Below are 15188 nucleotides of genomic sequence, written 5' to 3' on the forward strand. Positions count from 1 at the left end.
CTTTGGTGCCTGTCATTTCTCAGTTTGCTCTGTGAATTTAAGTGAGATGGAAAATCAGTTAATCCATTGTGCAAGGCTGTTTTAATACATGATTGAAGGAATGAGAGAAGGCAACTCTTGAGCAGCCCATTGTAACTTTGAAGAGTTACTCCACAGTCAGCCATTCTGGGTCTGTCTATGGAGATGTTGGCACGAGCAGGTGGAGGGGAGACTTGCTGCACAGAAATGGTTATAGTGCATACAGAAAGCTATAGGAGGGAGACAAAATCCAGATTAGTGTCTGCAGTTTGATAGAGCTACTGAAATAAGGGAAGAGAAAGGACACACAGCACAATGAGAAAGAAAAGGAAAAACCTGCACATTGTTGTAAATCTCTGACATCCATGCAAAGCTGCTTCTGAATTCTGATTTAGCTTTGTGTTTAAATTTCCCTTACCTTGAAATTAAAAAAAAATATTATAAACAAGGAAGAATGTAAATTAGTAAAAAGGAAAACAGCTGACCCAACAACAAAGCAGAAAGAAACCTGCAAATAACAATATTAATAAATACATTAACAAAATCACCTTTGTTTCCTAGAAGAGGTAGCTTGTTTCATTCTGACACAAGTCCATTGCAGTAGATTTACATCTGGAGTGAATGTGGTCCAGTGAAGTGAGTGACCCTCTGGCATGCAGTACTTGTCTAGTGCATTTTAACTGGAAGGAGACTAGACTATAACATGCTAGATGCAGGTACCCCACAGATACTGAAGTGCAGGAGTATGTAATAGAGCAATATCTATTGTTGAAAATATTTGGAAAACCACTGAGATTCTACATGTTCTTATTGGTCAGTTAACAAAATATTGACAAGCAAAGTATGCATCAACACACTGAGTCCATTTAAAAATGTAATTTTGCACTCTGCTTCATGCGATGGATTGCTTTAGTGAAGAAATCATCACCATATGAGTATAAATGATATCTCTGACACTGTGAGAATTTACAACCAAGCTATTCAAGCCTAAATCAGGGAAATGGTACACTTAAACATGTTTGCAGAAAGAATTGGGCCCTGAGTATGACCTGCTGCCTATTCATAGCTTTTCTACTTGCCTCTTGAATATATTAAGGTGATAATGATACTGGGCTCATCCAGGAACACCAGGCAGCCTGCAGCTTATGGCCATCTTTCCAATTAAGGATTTAGCATCCTGATCCTAATCCACGCTCTGGCTGGTTGCTTGACATCACTGGCACAAAGCACAGAAGAGGGCAAAATACAATATTGATGTGATTGTGAAGGTGGCTCTTTGAAAATACAGCTCAGTGCTAGCTGCAGTCAAACAGGCAAATAGAATCATAGGAATGAATAGAGAAATCAGAGTAAAATTAATTGTGCTGCCCTATAATCTGTGTTACCCCCATACCTGGCTGGAATGCTGTGGACAGTACTTGCCACCAGATCACACGTGGATAGTGCCGAAAATTTGCAAAAAGGCATGGAGGTGCTCGGAGGCAGAGCATGGCTTACAGAGAGGGAGAAATTAAACAGGGCAGAATTTACTAGCTTGAGCAGGATTACGTGTGAGATGTATAAAATTATGAAAGAGATGGAGAAGGCACATAAAGAATAGTTATTTATTACTTTATTGCTTTTTGTAACACAAGACACAGGGTTTCCCAGTGACATTCTCAAAATGCTGGTTCGGAACAAATAAGAGGAATGCATTTTTTTATACAAAGTGTAATTAAACTGCAGATCTTGGTACCACAGGCTGTTGTAGAAGCCAAAAGAATAAACGGTCTCAAGCAAATTCGTGAGAGATTGGCCAGTATAAGTGGCTTTTAAAGAAAATGGCCTGGCTGCAGTTTCCAGCTGAAGAAGTCACTGAACACTTGTCTGCCAGAGGAAGGTCTTAAAAGGGATAGGATCACTTATCTGATTTTTTACACATATTGTCTGGGAAGTCTGTTTTACCCACTGTCAGAGGAGGATACTGAGCTAGATGCAGCCTTGATCTGATGCCATATTGTTGTTCTGATGCTATTCCAAAAATGATGGGTTTGGGCACTAACTGATTGGTAGGGATTAAGAAAAAATAGCCTAATGATTTTTGGCATATGACGCTCCAGCTACCTTTCGTGTTCTATTATGGAGATGGAGACACGGTAGCAGTCCTCTGCTGTAGCAATGGTGGTGAAAATTAGCAAGACATCATCCTCTGCAGTGCTGTCATCGCTGTAACAACCTGGTTAGCACGCTCCTGTTGTTTAGTAGGCTCTGGAAGAGAAGTCAGCTCTTCAGTTGCAGTATTTGGTCAGTGGTGATTGCAGGACAGACCAGAACCCTTTTTTCCCTAGAGAAACAGTTAGTTTCGAGTGTTCTTGCGTGAAGGACTCGTGCATAGACAGCGCTGCAATAGCCAGTGGGTGGCACTGTTGTTGCAAGGAAACTTAAAAAAAACACCCATGTAACACTTCAGAAACGTTTGGATGGAAGTTTTCCATTGAAAACAGCAGTTTTGCCGAAATTGAAACATTTCATGGCACATGTCGCTTCTCAATGAATTTTTAATGGAGAAAAATGTAAATTACTCAGTTTGACTTTATAATTTCAATTTAGCTCGTTTTCCCTTATCTTATTGATCCAGTTTATTAGTTTAGATGGATATGCAATTTCAATATAATTCTTAATAGTATAGGGTTTCTTTATCCTAGGGACTTAAACTCTCAAAAATGTAATGGTCTTACTATGAGGAAAATGAAACACTTTGGTATTTTTAAAAGCCTTTCAAATGCTGTCCCAGGGAAAATATCATCTTTGACAGTCAATGTGGGACAAAAATATGTTTCTGAAGGTCTGAATTTTGTTTGGTCTGGATGATCTGTATTTTGCTCTGCTTTGAATGGGTCTTGACAAGAGACCGTGCTTTGAGGTGCTGTTTCACGGTGCCATGTGAGTGGCAGTGCTACCCAGCAGAACACGCGCTATAGAGGGACATCTCAGTCCTGCTCGGAACAGCCATTCATTACTCTGTGGCGTCAGGCAGGTGGCACCATACCTTGGTGTTTTTGTAAACTGTCAGGGACAGGAAATGGTGCCAACATGTGGCTGTAATCTCAGAGAATTATTGCTTTTTAAAAATAACCCATTGGCGGGGTCCGACTAGGAGCAGCTCACTGTCTCTGTAAGTTGATACTGTGGGAGAGTGATGGGTGTTTACAGAATGACTAAAGGCAGGGAGGCAGAGGGAAAGAGAACTCAGTGAATTGGAGAGGGAACACCTTCCCTTTTTCTGTCTTCCAAAATACATTTAAAACCCCACTATTTATTCATACATGGCTTGTCTTGTTTGTTATGGCAAATGTGCAAAACGGTTTTGTTCTACATAGGCAGGATAAGTTATTTATAGTGACTTCTCATACAGTCTTGTTGGAGGAAGCCCAAATTCTTCATTCTGCTGTACGCAAAACTTAACTGCAGTTACTGCAAACTTCTCAGATTCTGCCCACTTCATGTCAAGTTAGCATTGCTACAACTTCACTGTCCAGAGCAGTAGGATTTAGAGTGACACACACAGGGGCCCTATGGAAATAAAACTAGTGACAGGGATATTGGCTGGAGGATCGTAATCAGTATCCATAAATGTACTTGTTTTCTAATTAGAAGTGAATAATGGCCATAAAAGCTATTATGAGCAGCCTGCGTCTCTCTGGATTGCATGGTACAACTACTGCAACACCATACTAAAAATGCTTAAGCATATGCAGCCATCTCACTGAAATCAAGATACCTAATTAGGTCAAGACAAATTCCATAGAGATATTCAAAGTAAGTGTGTATGTAAATGTTTTTTTAAGATCAGGGCATAGAGAAGGACCTCTAGGTGTCCCAGAGGAAGACCACAATTCCTGCATTCTCTCCAGGGATACATAGCTGAGCTTTTGTTCTCATAAGTGCTGTACTGAACACTTTGAGGAAGCTTAGCAATAGAGAGAGGCACATCCTTCTTTGGTTTTGTTTGACACAGTTACTTTGGTGACTGTGTCAACAGTGGAGAAAGAACCAAATTGTGCTACTGCCTCTGTCAGTTCTCAAACAGCACTGCAGAGTCCCCTCTCTCCCCAAATGAGGAAGAGAAATTCACACTGTAATATTAATAACTGTGGGGCCCTTTAGCCTTTAATAATTAATACACTGCTAACTGTAGCTGAATGCTCCTTTTTCTAATTCCAATTACAGACCCATTTGGACCAGGCTCAGCTGAGGGAAAGTGGCTGAGCAGCAGTGTTATAATAGAGACCTATATCTAAGTGAAATTGTTCTCCTTTGGCCCACACAGTAGATTAAAGAAAAGTTTGGACTCGGTGGTGAAGCCAAGGCATCAGGTGTTACAGAAGAATAAGGTACTTCTGTATCCCAGTCATTCCAACCCAGGGGACGACTTTAACATCAGAGCCAATTCCTGGAGCCTGCTGACAAATACACTCACTTGGCCTAATGTAAAAGGAAACATTCCTTTCAATAGCTGACAACTGTTCCATCTGCTAGCCACTTTTCCCCAAGATACTGCCGAGTAGAAAGATCTTCCTACCTTTTTTTTTGTGTGGGGTGAGAGTATATGTTCATTGGTAGCGTATGGTAAGACAGGAGACCTGGTCTGAAACCATAGCTCCCAGATTGGCTGTCCCTAGTATTTTCTGCGCAAAATGGAGTTGCTAGAGCAGCTCTAACAAGAAGTTTAGCATTTAGCAAACCTACTATGATCTTTGCAAACATGATTTACTAGTCTTGAATAAATGTTGTTAGTGTTTTGCTGCAACATCATGATGTTTTGGCAGTATTCCTGCTATCCTAGACATTTCTGCTAGCAGACAGGCCAATTTAATAGTAACAATTTAAATGCTTCTCAAACTGTAGCCCTACTTCAAAAGGTCTGCTATTATGCAACCAGAAGTAGAAAGGAAGAGAACTAGTAAATTCTAAATTGTGGTTACCAAGCAGCTAAAACTGAGTGATGGAGGTTCCACATGTTCTGTCTTCCTGCCCCTGGTTGTGCAATCCCGTACCTTCCCCTGTGTGTGATCCATCTGAAAACTAGCCTAACAAAAAAAAAAAATTGTTGGTATGGCTTCCCATTTATGTTTAGATTAGCTCAAGCTATTATAGCATCGTATCCAGAATTAATCAAAAGATGTAGTGAAAGAGGCTTGGAATTGTATTGGATTATGTCACATAGTGGGATGTTTTAATAATTACAACTCTGTCTTAGTGTTATACTATCAGTCTTTTCTAATACTTGGTGAAATGTTAATTCTGATTGGCATAGACATGGGTATGCTCATTTTCAGCTACCTATTAACAATTAGTAAAGCTCTCGAGATGTTCTGATTTTCAAATTATTTTCTCACTACTTAAATTTGAGAAGTTGTGAGACAGAAACATATAGGGCTAAGAGTGTGAAATTCTTTTGCTCAGTTATAAACATGGGTGGCAGCAGCTGGGGGTTAGAGAAAATTCTACATACACCTACAACGGTGTAAGAAAAAAGTAGTTACAACATTAGATGAGGTGACTCAAGGAGATTTAAACAGTATACATGCCTGAGTTAGAAGTCACCTACACATGCTGTCCCTTGGGAGACTGGCAAGTTTCAGAATGTGGGGTACTCAAAATCAGATTTAAGTTTTCAGTAGTTCAAAAGCAGGAAGCAGATTAAGAATTCAAGACATGAACGTGCAATGGAAATGCATCCAAAACAATCCAAAATCTCATTGCGGAATTCTAGTCCTGAATTTACCCCCGAGTTACTGAGAGATTATAAAATGAATCTTTACCTGGATTCAGTCAGGAAGTGGAATTTATCTTCCTTTGCAAGTGTGAAATTTTCAGTGAAAGGTTGAAATTATGTATTTTATCTGTATTATTTAGGTTTTGATTTTATTTATACATATAACTTTCTTCATGTATTTTATTGCAGCGTTGGTTCCTCATAGGCATTGTCATCCTGTCTGAATTTGCCACTCTCTGTAGTGCTTGTTCCAGGATCAGGCTGTACATCCCATGAGGTATCTCTGCTCATGACCAGAGTGTAGGTAATGAACGATGGCTGCCAAGTGTCTGTGCCACATTCCTGGAAGATGTAGGCCAGGAGAGCTCCAGTCATAGAGGAGAACAGGAAAAAAGCAAATGAACTACAGTTCTCACAGAGCATAACTGCAGTATTTCAGAATTAAAATATACTGCATTGTGGTGGTTCAGCTTTTCAGGGAGAAAACAGCTTTTTCTGCGAGAATTGGATAATGCTTGAAAATGAATTTTCCGTTCGAAAACTAGTTGTAACAGAAAAATTTCTGTGCTTGATCCTTCACAATATTTCTTAAATGAGAACTGCAGTTCTTACCTGCTTTGGCAACACACCCAAGTTTCTCAATGGCTCAATCTAAAAATATAAGTGAGAAGTACAATTGAAATTACAAGTAATTTTATGTTATGGAAACAGGAAAAATATTGGAGTGTATGAAAATTAAGAACCTAAGAAGGGTTAAGTTTTGAGGATAATCTGATAATACAAAAATGACATTTCAAAATTTTTAGCACTTGTATAGAAAGTGGAAAAAAGTTTTTAAGATTTTTTTAATTAAAAGAATTCTAACAAACTCTAGTTGGGAAAAGCAAGTACTCGCATTTTTATCTAACATCAAAATAAAGACAGGATTGCTTCACGCATTTTGGACATTTTGGTAGAGGTCATTTTTTGGTTTCTCCAAGCCTGTCCACCCATCTGTGATCCTTTCAAATACCATTAATCGAAAATGTTAACACCAGTAGCGAGAAAAATAAAACTTGTTTTAAAGAAAAAAGCATATTTTTTGACAAAGTAATAAAAGCAGAAGAAATCTGACTGTAAAAGCGAGTGTAACAGATAACAAAACTAGAGATTAGAGATCAACGGTTTCATCCCTATGGCAGACAGCCAGTCAGCTGGAAGACATCTGAATGATGATTTCATGCAAAAGACATTGGACAAGGTCCTGAAGTTCTGGGTTCAGTCCTGTGTGGGTGAAAATCTGTATGACCACATGTCGTTTGGCCTGTTCTTCACTTATGACACAAGGATGACAATACTTCAGGGCAGAAGCTGATTTCTTAGTGTGTCCCAGTAGCACTTAGCACAATCCCACTACCGTGTCCCACTACCGCATCCCACCACTTACTGGGTCTTGTAGGTTTGCCTTGGTTAGGAAGTCGTTCTGCTGTGCCGGAAACATTTTTGAGATGTCAAACGCATAGAAATTGCAAGTTTGTTGCAGAACAAACCAAGTACAGTTGACTATTTTACATGCAGAAGAACCACCAGAATCCCTGGTATCTTATAGTTTTGTGAATTACTGTGAGTGTGGGAGAGCAAAGTTCAAGTCCCTGCTTAAAGTTGAAGTTCCTATAGACCCTGCTAGGGGATAGCCAGGTGTGTTTTGCTCTGTATTTTGAACAGAAATTTTATCCCAGACTTCACCAGCCTTCCCATAAAACTCATCAAAACCAATCTTCTCTCATTTTGAATTGAAATGTCAATTGCTTTCTTTTCTGAAAATGCATTTTGTTGGAAAATACTCAACCAGTCTATTCTGGGTAGTACTTGGAAAAAACTAGTTAAATTCCTGATGCAGTGCTTCATTATGTCTGGATTAACCTGTTTCATGGCCACACAGACCCTTGAAAAGCAATGGGTTTGCAGAAAATGCAAATCAGAGGGGAAAAGTTGCTCTTTATGACAATTTTGAAATTAGTATGCTGGATTTACCCTAGGTGAGAGCACAGCTTGTCACTAACTTCACGATCTGTGTCACAAGATGGTCACAAGATGATTTGCCTATGTTTTCATAGCCTTTCAAAGTCCACAAGAAGATGCACATGTCATCACCATGGAAAGTCAGGATACCTATCAGGAAAAACAGCCAACACAGACATTTTGAAGATAATCCATGAAGAATAATCCATGAACAACTCCCATAAAAATGCTGCTTAGGAGGCGGAGATTACATTTTTTATGCTGATCTTTTCTCCCTGCAGAATATTGCTCCAACCTTATCAATATTTTAGGAAAGAAAGAGAAACCTTCGGCAGCTGCATAGGCAATTTGGAGGGATTAAAAATTTATCCAGTTTTGAGCAAAGCTTTCAGCAGGTGCTAGAATCCACTTAATCACAGGTGGTAACCTGCGTGGCCTCTCTTTCCCATGGCTAAAACTGGAGTGAAGGTCCTGGCAATTCTTTCATGCAGGGATCTTCTTTCATGACCTACTTACAATTCTAACCATAGTGAGCCACATGCTTTGCCTAGAATAGCACAAAATTCAAGTCTGGGATGTAAAACTGACATTTTTTCTTCTAGTTTCTTTCATTTGGTGAGGAAACGGTGTCAAGCCCACTCCTGGAACAACTCAATTACCATGGCAAGGTTACACCAAGCTTTGAATTTGGTTCCATAATTAAAAGTGCTAATTAACATTAGTTTAGACTCAGAATTTGGGCTCTGCAGGAAATTCAAACAATTCCATGTTGATTTTCACTCTGAAGTGGAAAGAGCCATGTCGTTTAGAAATGTCTCTCCAAAATATTCTCCACGAATTTTATTGAATTCCTCCTTATTCAAAAAGGAGGAAAATAGAAAACCTCCAGTTGAGACTCAGAAATCAAAACAAAACCTTAACTTCTAAAAGACTTTTAAATGTGTGTTTTCTTCCCATCTCTAAAGGAAACTTAATTAAAACATTTCATTTCAAGTATTTTTCAGTGGAATTTCATCATGATTATAAAGTTAAGTGGAATGTTTTTCTTAAACCAGCATTTTTCAGGTATAGAAACATTACCTGGGAGCTGTGGAGACTTCTGCCTTTTTTTACTTTGTCTATTTGACACTATCAGGGTTGGTTTACTAATCCATATGAATGAGCAAATATACACCATTCCTAAGGACAGAGCACTTTTAAGTTTTTTTTTCTTCTCTCAAGAGAGCAAGTTGTGGCTGACAATGATAGACTGTGCAGAGTAACCATACCATTTGTTTACAGCTCTGCATGTAATTTCCACCCACTAGAACTAATTGTTTTTATCAACACCAGTAATTAGACGCACCAAAGAAGCATCAGATTTTCTGACTGGGCATGGTATAAAATGGTGCGTAACAGTATGCTGTGACAGTTTAGACTAGGGTAGATAGCAATTTGGGAAAAGAATATAGCCAAAGAGCTTGTTGATACATAGGAAACTGATAATTGGAGCTTCCTGCTATGCTTAAGGAGAAATTGCAACTTCTCTAGGTCATTTTCTTTAGAATACTGGGATTTACAGGGACACACCACTTTAATTAACCTTTTGTTGGGAAAGTTTTCTCAAATGGAGGGTGGCACGGCAGAGAATAACTGCTGTCTGATGCAAGTAGAACAGAACAGTTGGATTGTCAGGACAATCAGGTAGAAGTCAAGAGCTCCGGTTCAAAAACAGTCCTTGAATCTAGGTCTCCCACTGCAGACATGAGCATTTTCATCATCAGGGTGTTTGAATACTGTCATAGGGGCGTCTATCAGCTTTGATCCTGTCCCGTTATAACATAGGAACACGTTGGAGAGCTGGAAAACATACTTCCAGTTCAGTATGGGGCTCAGTGAGCCGATGGGAAAAGCAATCCCCACTTCCCGTCCCTATTCTTTCCTTCCCTGAACCACTGCCGGGTAGGACAAACCCTCTCCTGGACACAGGGAAGTTCCGGTGTCAGGGCTGCATTGTTCCACCTATCCAGACTGCAAATGTGTCCAGCCTCATGAGAAGTATTCCAGTGAAGGGGGGGGGGGGAAAGGTGATTCTTCAGACAGAGGATTCAAGCTTTGTACCTAGTGCCAGACAGGTTTCTGCATCATTTGTGATAGGTAATAATGGAAATCTATTTCTGACTAAGCTCTAAATAATTACTGCCAGAATGCCATCATGGTGCTGATAAGTATTTATCCAACAGAAGAAAAACAGCATGTTGATTCTTGAACCAGAGAAAGCAATAATTGTCATTTAAAATCTGGCATGTTTTTTGAAATTCTAAATTCATTATCTTTCAGAATCTTTGTAATTATACATCTAAACTATCACTCTGAACACATTTGCAAGTGTAGAGGAACAGGCATTCTTTTTTCTGACAAGGGATTAGACTATTGCCTTGTTACATTTTTAAGATCTTCCTAAACCTAAATATTAAGGCCCAAGTAAAAAATGAAATTAAAAAATGCTATCTGCAAAGAATATAAAGTCCATTCTGTTTCAAAGCTATTCATTCCTGTTACAGTTACCCAAAAAAAGTTATAATTATGAAATTGCAACACTTATTTGGAACATGTCTTTTGCTCCTACAATAGCAAATGTTCCTGTTTGTCCTCTCACAATAAAATGGCCATATCAAATTATTTTTTTCATAAAAATAAAGAAGTGCTGGGGAAAAAAACACAAAAACGCAGAATGGTAAAAGTTCTCAGCTCCAGAGATACCAAACTATTTTCAGGGATTGTGACAGTGTACGAATTTTGAGAAATATTGAAAGGAGGGGAAAATAATCAAGCTTTGACATTAACAAGACGATAACAGCCATTGGCTCTTGTTCACTAACTTCTGCCCAGAATTTCATCAGTGAGATAATCAGGCTTTCACTGACTTGTATGGGAATGGATCTGACTTGGATCAGATTCTGCTCTTTGGCCTGGCTGTTATTATGGGGAGTTATTCACTGGAAGAGTTTTGACAAAAATAACAGCCCCCCAGGTGAGGTTTTCAAGAGCAGAGACTGTGTGCCAGACAGGTAGATCATAGACAAGTCCAGATCCTTGGATTAGCTCTGCGCTTTTGTGATGTCTGAATGTAAGTGGAGCTCTTGGAAATCCAGAGCTTGGAAAGCTTGGGAGACTGAAGGATCTATCTAGTACTGACCTCAACGTGAAATACTCTGCCAGTAGAGAAAAAGAAATCAGCCGTTGCTCCTGCTCTAAAAAGCATGTTGTGGCTTCATGCTTCAAAATAGTATTACAAGCATGGAAGGTGTTATCAAAACGAGAGTTCGTAAGATGATTTTCACATAATTTCTTCCAGTTGCAACTAGGAACCAAGAAGCACTGGCTAGAGGACCTGCAGATCTTGTTTCAGATTTTCTTCTCATGTGATTTCTGACTGTGTATAAAAGCCGGTGGTTAAATGCTGACAGCTAAGAGTTAGGTCCCTCATGTTATTTTAAATAATTGAGACACCAGTGCGTATTTGCATCTTATATCAAAAATTTGTATTTTTTAAAAGCTTCCTCAATGCAGCAATGCTTTAGTGATGCTAAGTTAATTAATAATAACATGTAATCTCTTGATTCAGTGACTCTTCAGCAAGGAAATTCAAGGAACAGAACTGATTATGTCCCCTGAACTCTTCTATTGCTGCTTGTGCCATGCGTTCTGGCAAACAGTTAGCCTTCCCAGAGCAAACACCTGGGTGTACATTATTACATACCCTCCCCCCCGCAAGGCAGCGGCAGAGCAGCACTGTCTGTTTGTAGCCTTGGCTGGGTGCGTCTGCTCAGTTTTCCCTTGTTCCCATGCTGCTGGCCTGCCTTCCATTTCCTTGCAAGGACAAGTTATTACGTAGGTATCACTTGTATTTTCTGGAGTAATAGTGTTTTGGTTTTTAGTTGGCTATCACCCTAAAGAACAGCGAGGCTCAGTTTTCTGTAATTGCAAACCTTGGAGTATATGGGCAACTGAAGCAGCTTTCGTATCTTGGATGCCTGGTATATTATTTACCAATAACATGAATTTATGGGCTTGGTGTCAAAATGACACAAGGAGCTGTAGTTATAGAGAAACATGACAAGAATGTGGCCAGGTACTCTTAGCATGTGTCTGCAGACATCCATATGTGCTGGGCTTGATGTTGGCATGCATTTCAGTCTCCTATGTGCTAACAAATGCTACAGCGTTTTAGGCACCAACCTACAAAGCTGCTCCCACGGGTGGACCCCTTGGCAAAGCCCTCTGAATTCTGAAAATCTTTGACAGCACAGGAGAGAAACGTGCACCTTCTGGAAAAATTACATTGATACATTTTTAAGAAACCTCAGCTCCCTGCTCTTGATCATGGATTTTGTGGTACCTGTATTTAGGGCTCAGATTCATTCATCACTGACACTTACACTTGAGAGACAATCTAGCTATATGCCAAGGAACATCTTCAGTGTAGTTTGTGTGTTCCTTGTACAACCTGTGCAATTTTGGCAAATAAAAGAAGAAGAGAAAATGCCATAACGCTTTGCTTAAAAAGAAATTCTTTCGAAGTTCTGGTGCATATGATGTGTTTTATAGAAAGGCAATCGAGCTGAAATAGTACTATAGTGACATGCTTGATCACTAAGGAGAGAAGATGTAATGATTTTGGACAGTAACTGTCAGGGTTAAGAAAGTTATTTGTTCCATTGGTTTATGGCACAGACTAGTAGTATTTTATTGTCAAACAGAATTAGTTTTATATCAAGAAGAGCGATTACTTGGGTTCACTGTGTTTGAGATTAAACTTGATGATTTCATGTCCATTATTGATTTAGGCTTTACATTCAGAGAAGTAGCGGTTTATATTTTACTTAAGGGGATTTGATCACAGTAGATGGAATCTTCAATGGTTTCTTCAAATAAATTAGTAAAGTTGCTGCGCCTCTTACAGTAACTGCGGAAAAGTGAAGGGGGCTAGAAAAAGGCCACCTTATCTCAACACCAGTGCAAAAAGATCTAGAGAAAGTGGGGAAAAAATGCTGCTTACTTTTTCCAGTGTGCAAGGGTGTCCTGGTTTGGGGTGAAGCAGAGACAAGTTTCTGTTCAGGAAGAGGCTCCTGCTCACACTTATGTCTGTGGCCCCAGGGCCAGCTGAGTTGGGTGTTTGCCCTGTGGGGAGGAGGGGACAGGTCAGGTGACCCAAACTGACCAATAGGGTGTTCCATCCCATCTGCCATGCTCCGTATAAAAGCTGAGGGATCAAAGGGTCTGGTTGGCTCTTCTCCAATGGCTCTTCCATGAGTTCTTCTTCAATGGCTCTCTTTTTTCGATGACTGATGTCTGAGGAGGGCCCTGTCAGTTTGTCTACCTTTGATCCCCATCAGTGTGTTCTGGAATCCAGCTCCCATTTGTCACTGAGTCCAGTCTGGAACTTTCCCAGTGCCTGCCGATGACATCTTTCTGGGAGCTTGATACAATTTTGTATGTATTTACATATATTGTATCTATTTCATTATTTCCTTTTTATTTTATTATTATTATTTCATTAAAGTAGTTTATTTTTTTTCTAAACTCATAAATCTCTTTACCTCTCTTCTTCCTCTCCTTGGAGCAATAGGTGGGGGAGAGCATCTGTCATCTTGTCATTGGCCAAACCAGCCCAAACTGTGACAAAGAGACATGCTAACACCTGAGTAGAATCATAGAATCTTCATGGTTGGAAAGGACCCTTAAGATCATCAAGTCCAACCAAACAACCTACGATCTCTGCCACTAGAGCATGCCCTGAAGCATCACATCTAGACGTTTCTTAAATACCTCTAGGGATGGTGACTCAACCACCTCCCTGGGCAGGCTGTTCCAGTGCCTGACCACTCTTTCAGTAAAGTAATTCTTCCTAATATCTAATCTAAACCTCCCCTGCCACAATTTCAGACCATTTCCTCTGGTCCTGTCATTATTCACTTGGGAGAAGAGGCCAACACCCACCTCTCTACACCCTCCTTTCAGGTAGTTGTAGAGGGCAATGAGGTCTCCCCTCAGCCTCCTCTTCTCCAAGCTAAACATGCCCAGCTCCCTCAGCCTCTCCTCATATGACCTGGTCTCCAGGAGCACAACATGCACAAAAGCAGGAACCACATGGAAGATACTCTGCCAATGGCACATTGGAGCCCCAGACTCGGATGATATGTATTTGAAAAAGGAATGCAAAAAACTTACTGTACATTGTTTTCTCTAATTTATCCTGAAATTACACCAGAGGAGAGGGACATCCAAGGTGCTTTCCAGCATTAGAACAGGGTCAATGAAGCACCAAATGTGGGCGGCCTCTGTGGGAGGCAAATGTGCAAAGTGTGTAATATGTGTCACTAAAAATAGCCCCTTTTGAAACATCTTAAATCAGACAGTCAGTTAGAACATGCCATGAGGAACCAACCAAGCGGTGCAGTCTGATGTGGGTCCTGCTCTGCTGCTGCTGCGAAATCTGTAGCCAAGAGAAAACAGATGGTTTGTGGTCAGCCAGGGCTCTGCTCCCTTGGGCGGTGATGCATGTCTACAAACGGAGGAGAGAGAACATTTCATGGAAGCCACTGTCAAAAGTAGGCCATATCAACTTGAGAGCTCTGCAGCATTCCTCAAGGGATGGATGGTATGGGATGCTATCTATTGTACCTTCACCATGAGCAGTTGTGGGAGCAGAAGCGAGTCCTGCTAGCTTTATTTAGGGCTGTCATATTCAGCCCATCATGATTCCAAGCTCCTCCAGCTTCCAGAGTACCATCCTTTGTTAGAGCTCTCCTCGGACACAGATGTCTCAGTAGATGCTGAACTAGCATGGCACCCTTAAAAAAAATGTGGGGTTATTTGGCTAGCACTGATTTTTACTAATTTGGGGGTCTGTTTATCATTTTAGTTTCTCTGTTCAGTGAAGTGGTTCATATTTAATGGATCACTAAGTTATGACTATAATAGAAATGACAGAGCATGTGTTTTCTAATTTAGGTGTATGGGCAAGTGCCCTCTTGCAGGAAAGAGAACAAAGCTAATATTTCTCAATAGCAAAATGGTTGAACTAAGTGTTTCTCCATTTAGGTGGCAAAGTGAGTGTCAGGTATCTGTTGTTGTGGCTCCGATAAGCTTTTCTTACTGTAATGCTTAAGCAAAAAACCTGCAAATGTGACAAAGTTGTGCTGCCTGACTGTCAGGTCAAGGTTGTAAATCATTTACGATCCTTTGGAGAATGTTACCCAGTGGCACCTGGTAACACAAGCCCTGTTAGCTTTTGGGAAGATTTAACCTTCTTCCTGCTTAAAAGATTTGTTAAAGGTACTTGGACTCTGTAAGAGATGTCAAAATGGATGTAGATGCCAAAGACTATTTGAAAATTCTAGTAGCTTTTTACTGGGGCCTCATTCTC

The sequence above is a fragment of the Larus michahellis genome, chromosome 13 (assembly GCF_964199755.1).
Source record: "Larus michahellis chromosome 13, bLarMic1.1, whole genome shotgun sequence".
Classification (NCBI taxonomy): Eukaryota; Metazoa; Chordata; class Aves; order Charadriiformes; family Laridae; genus Larus; species Larus michahellis.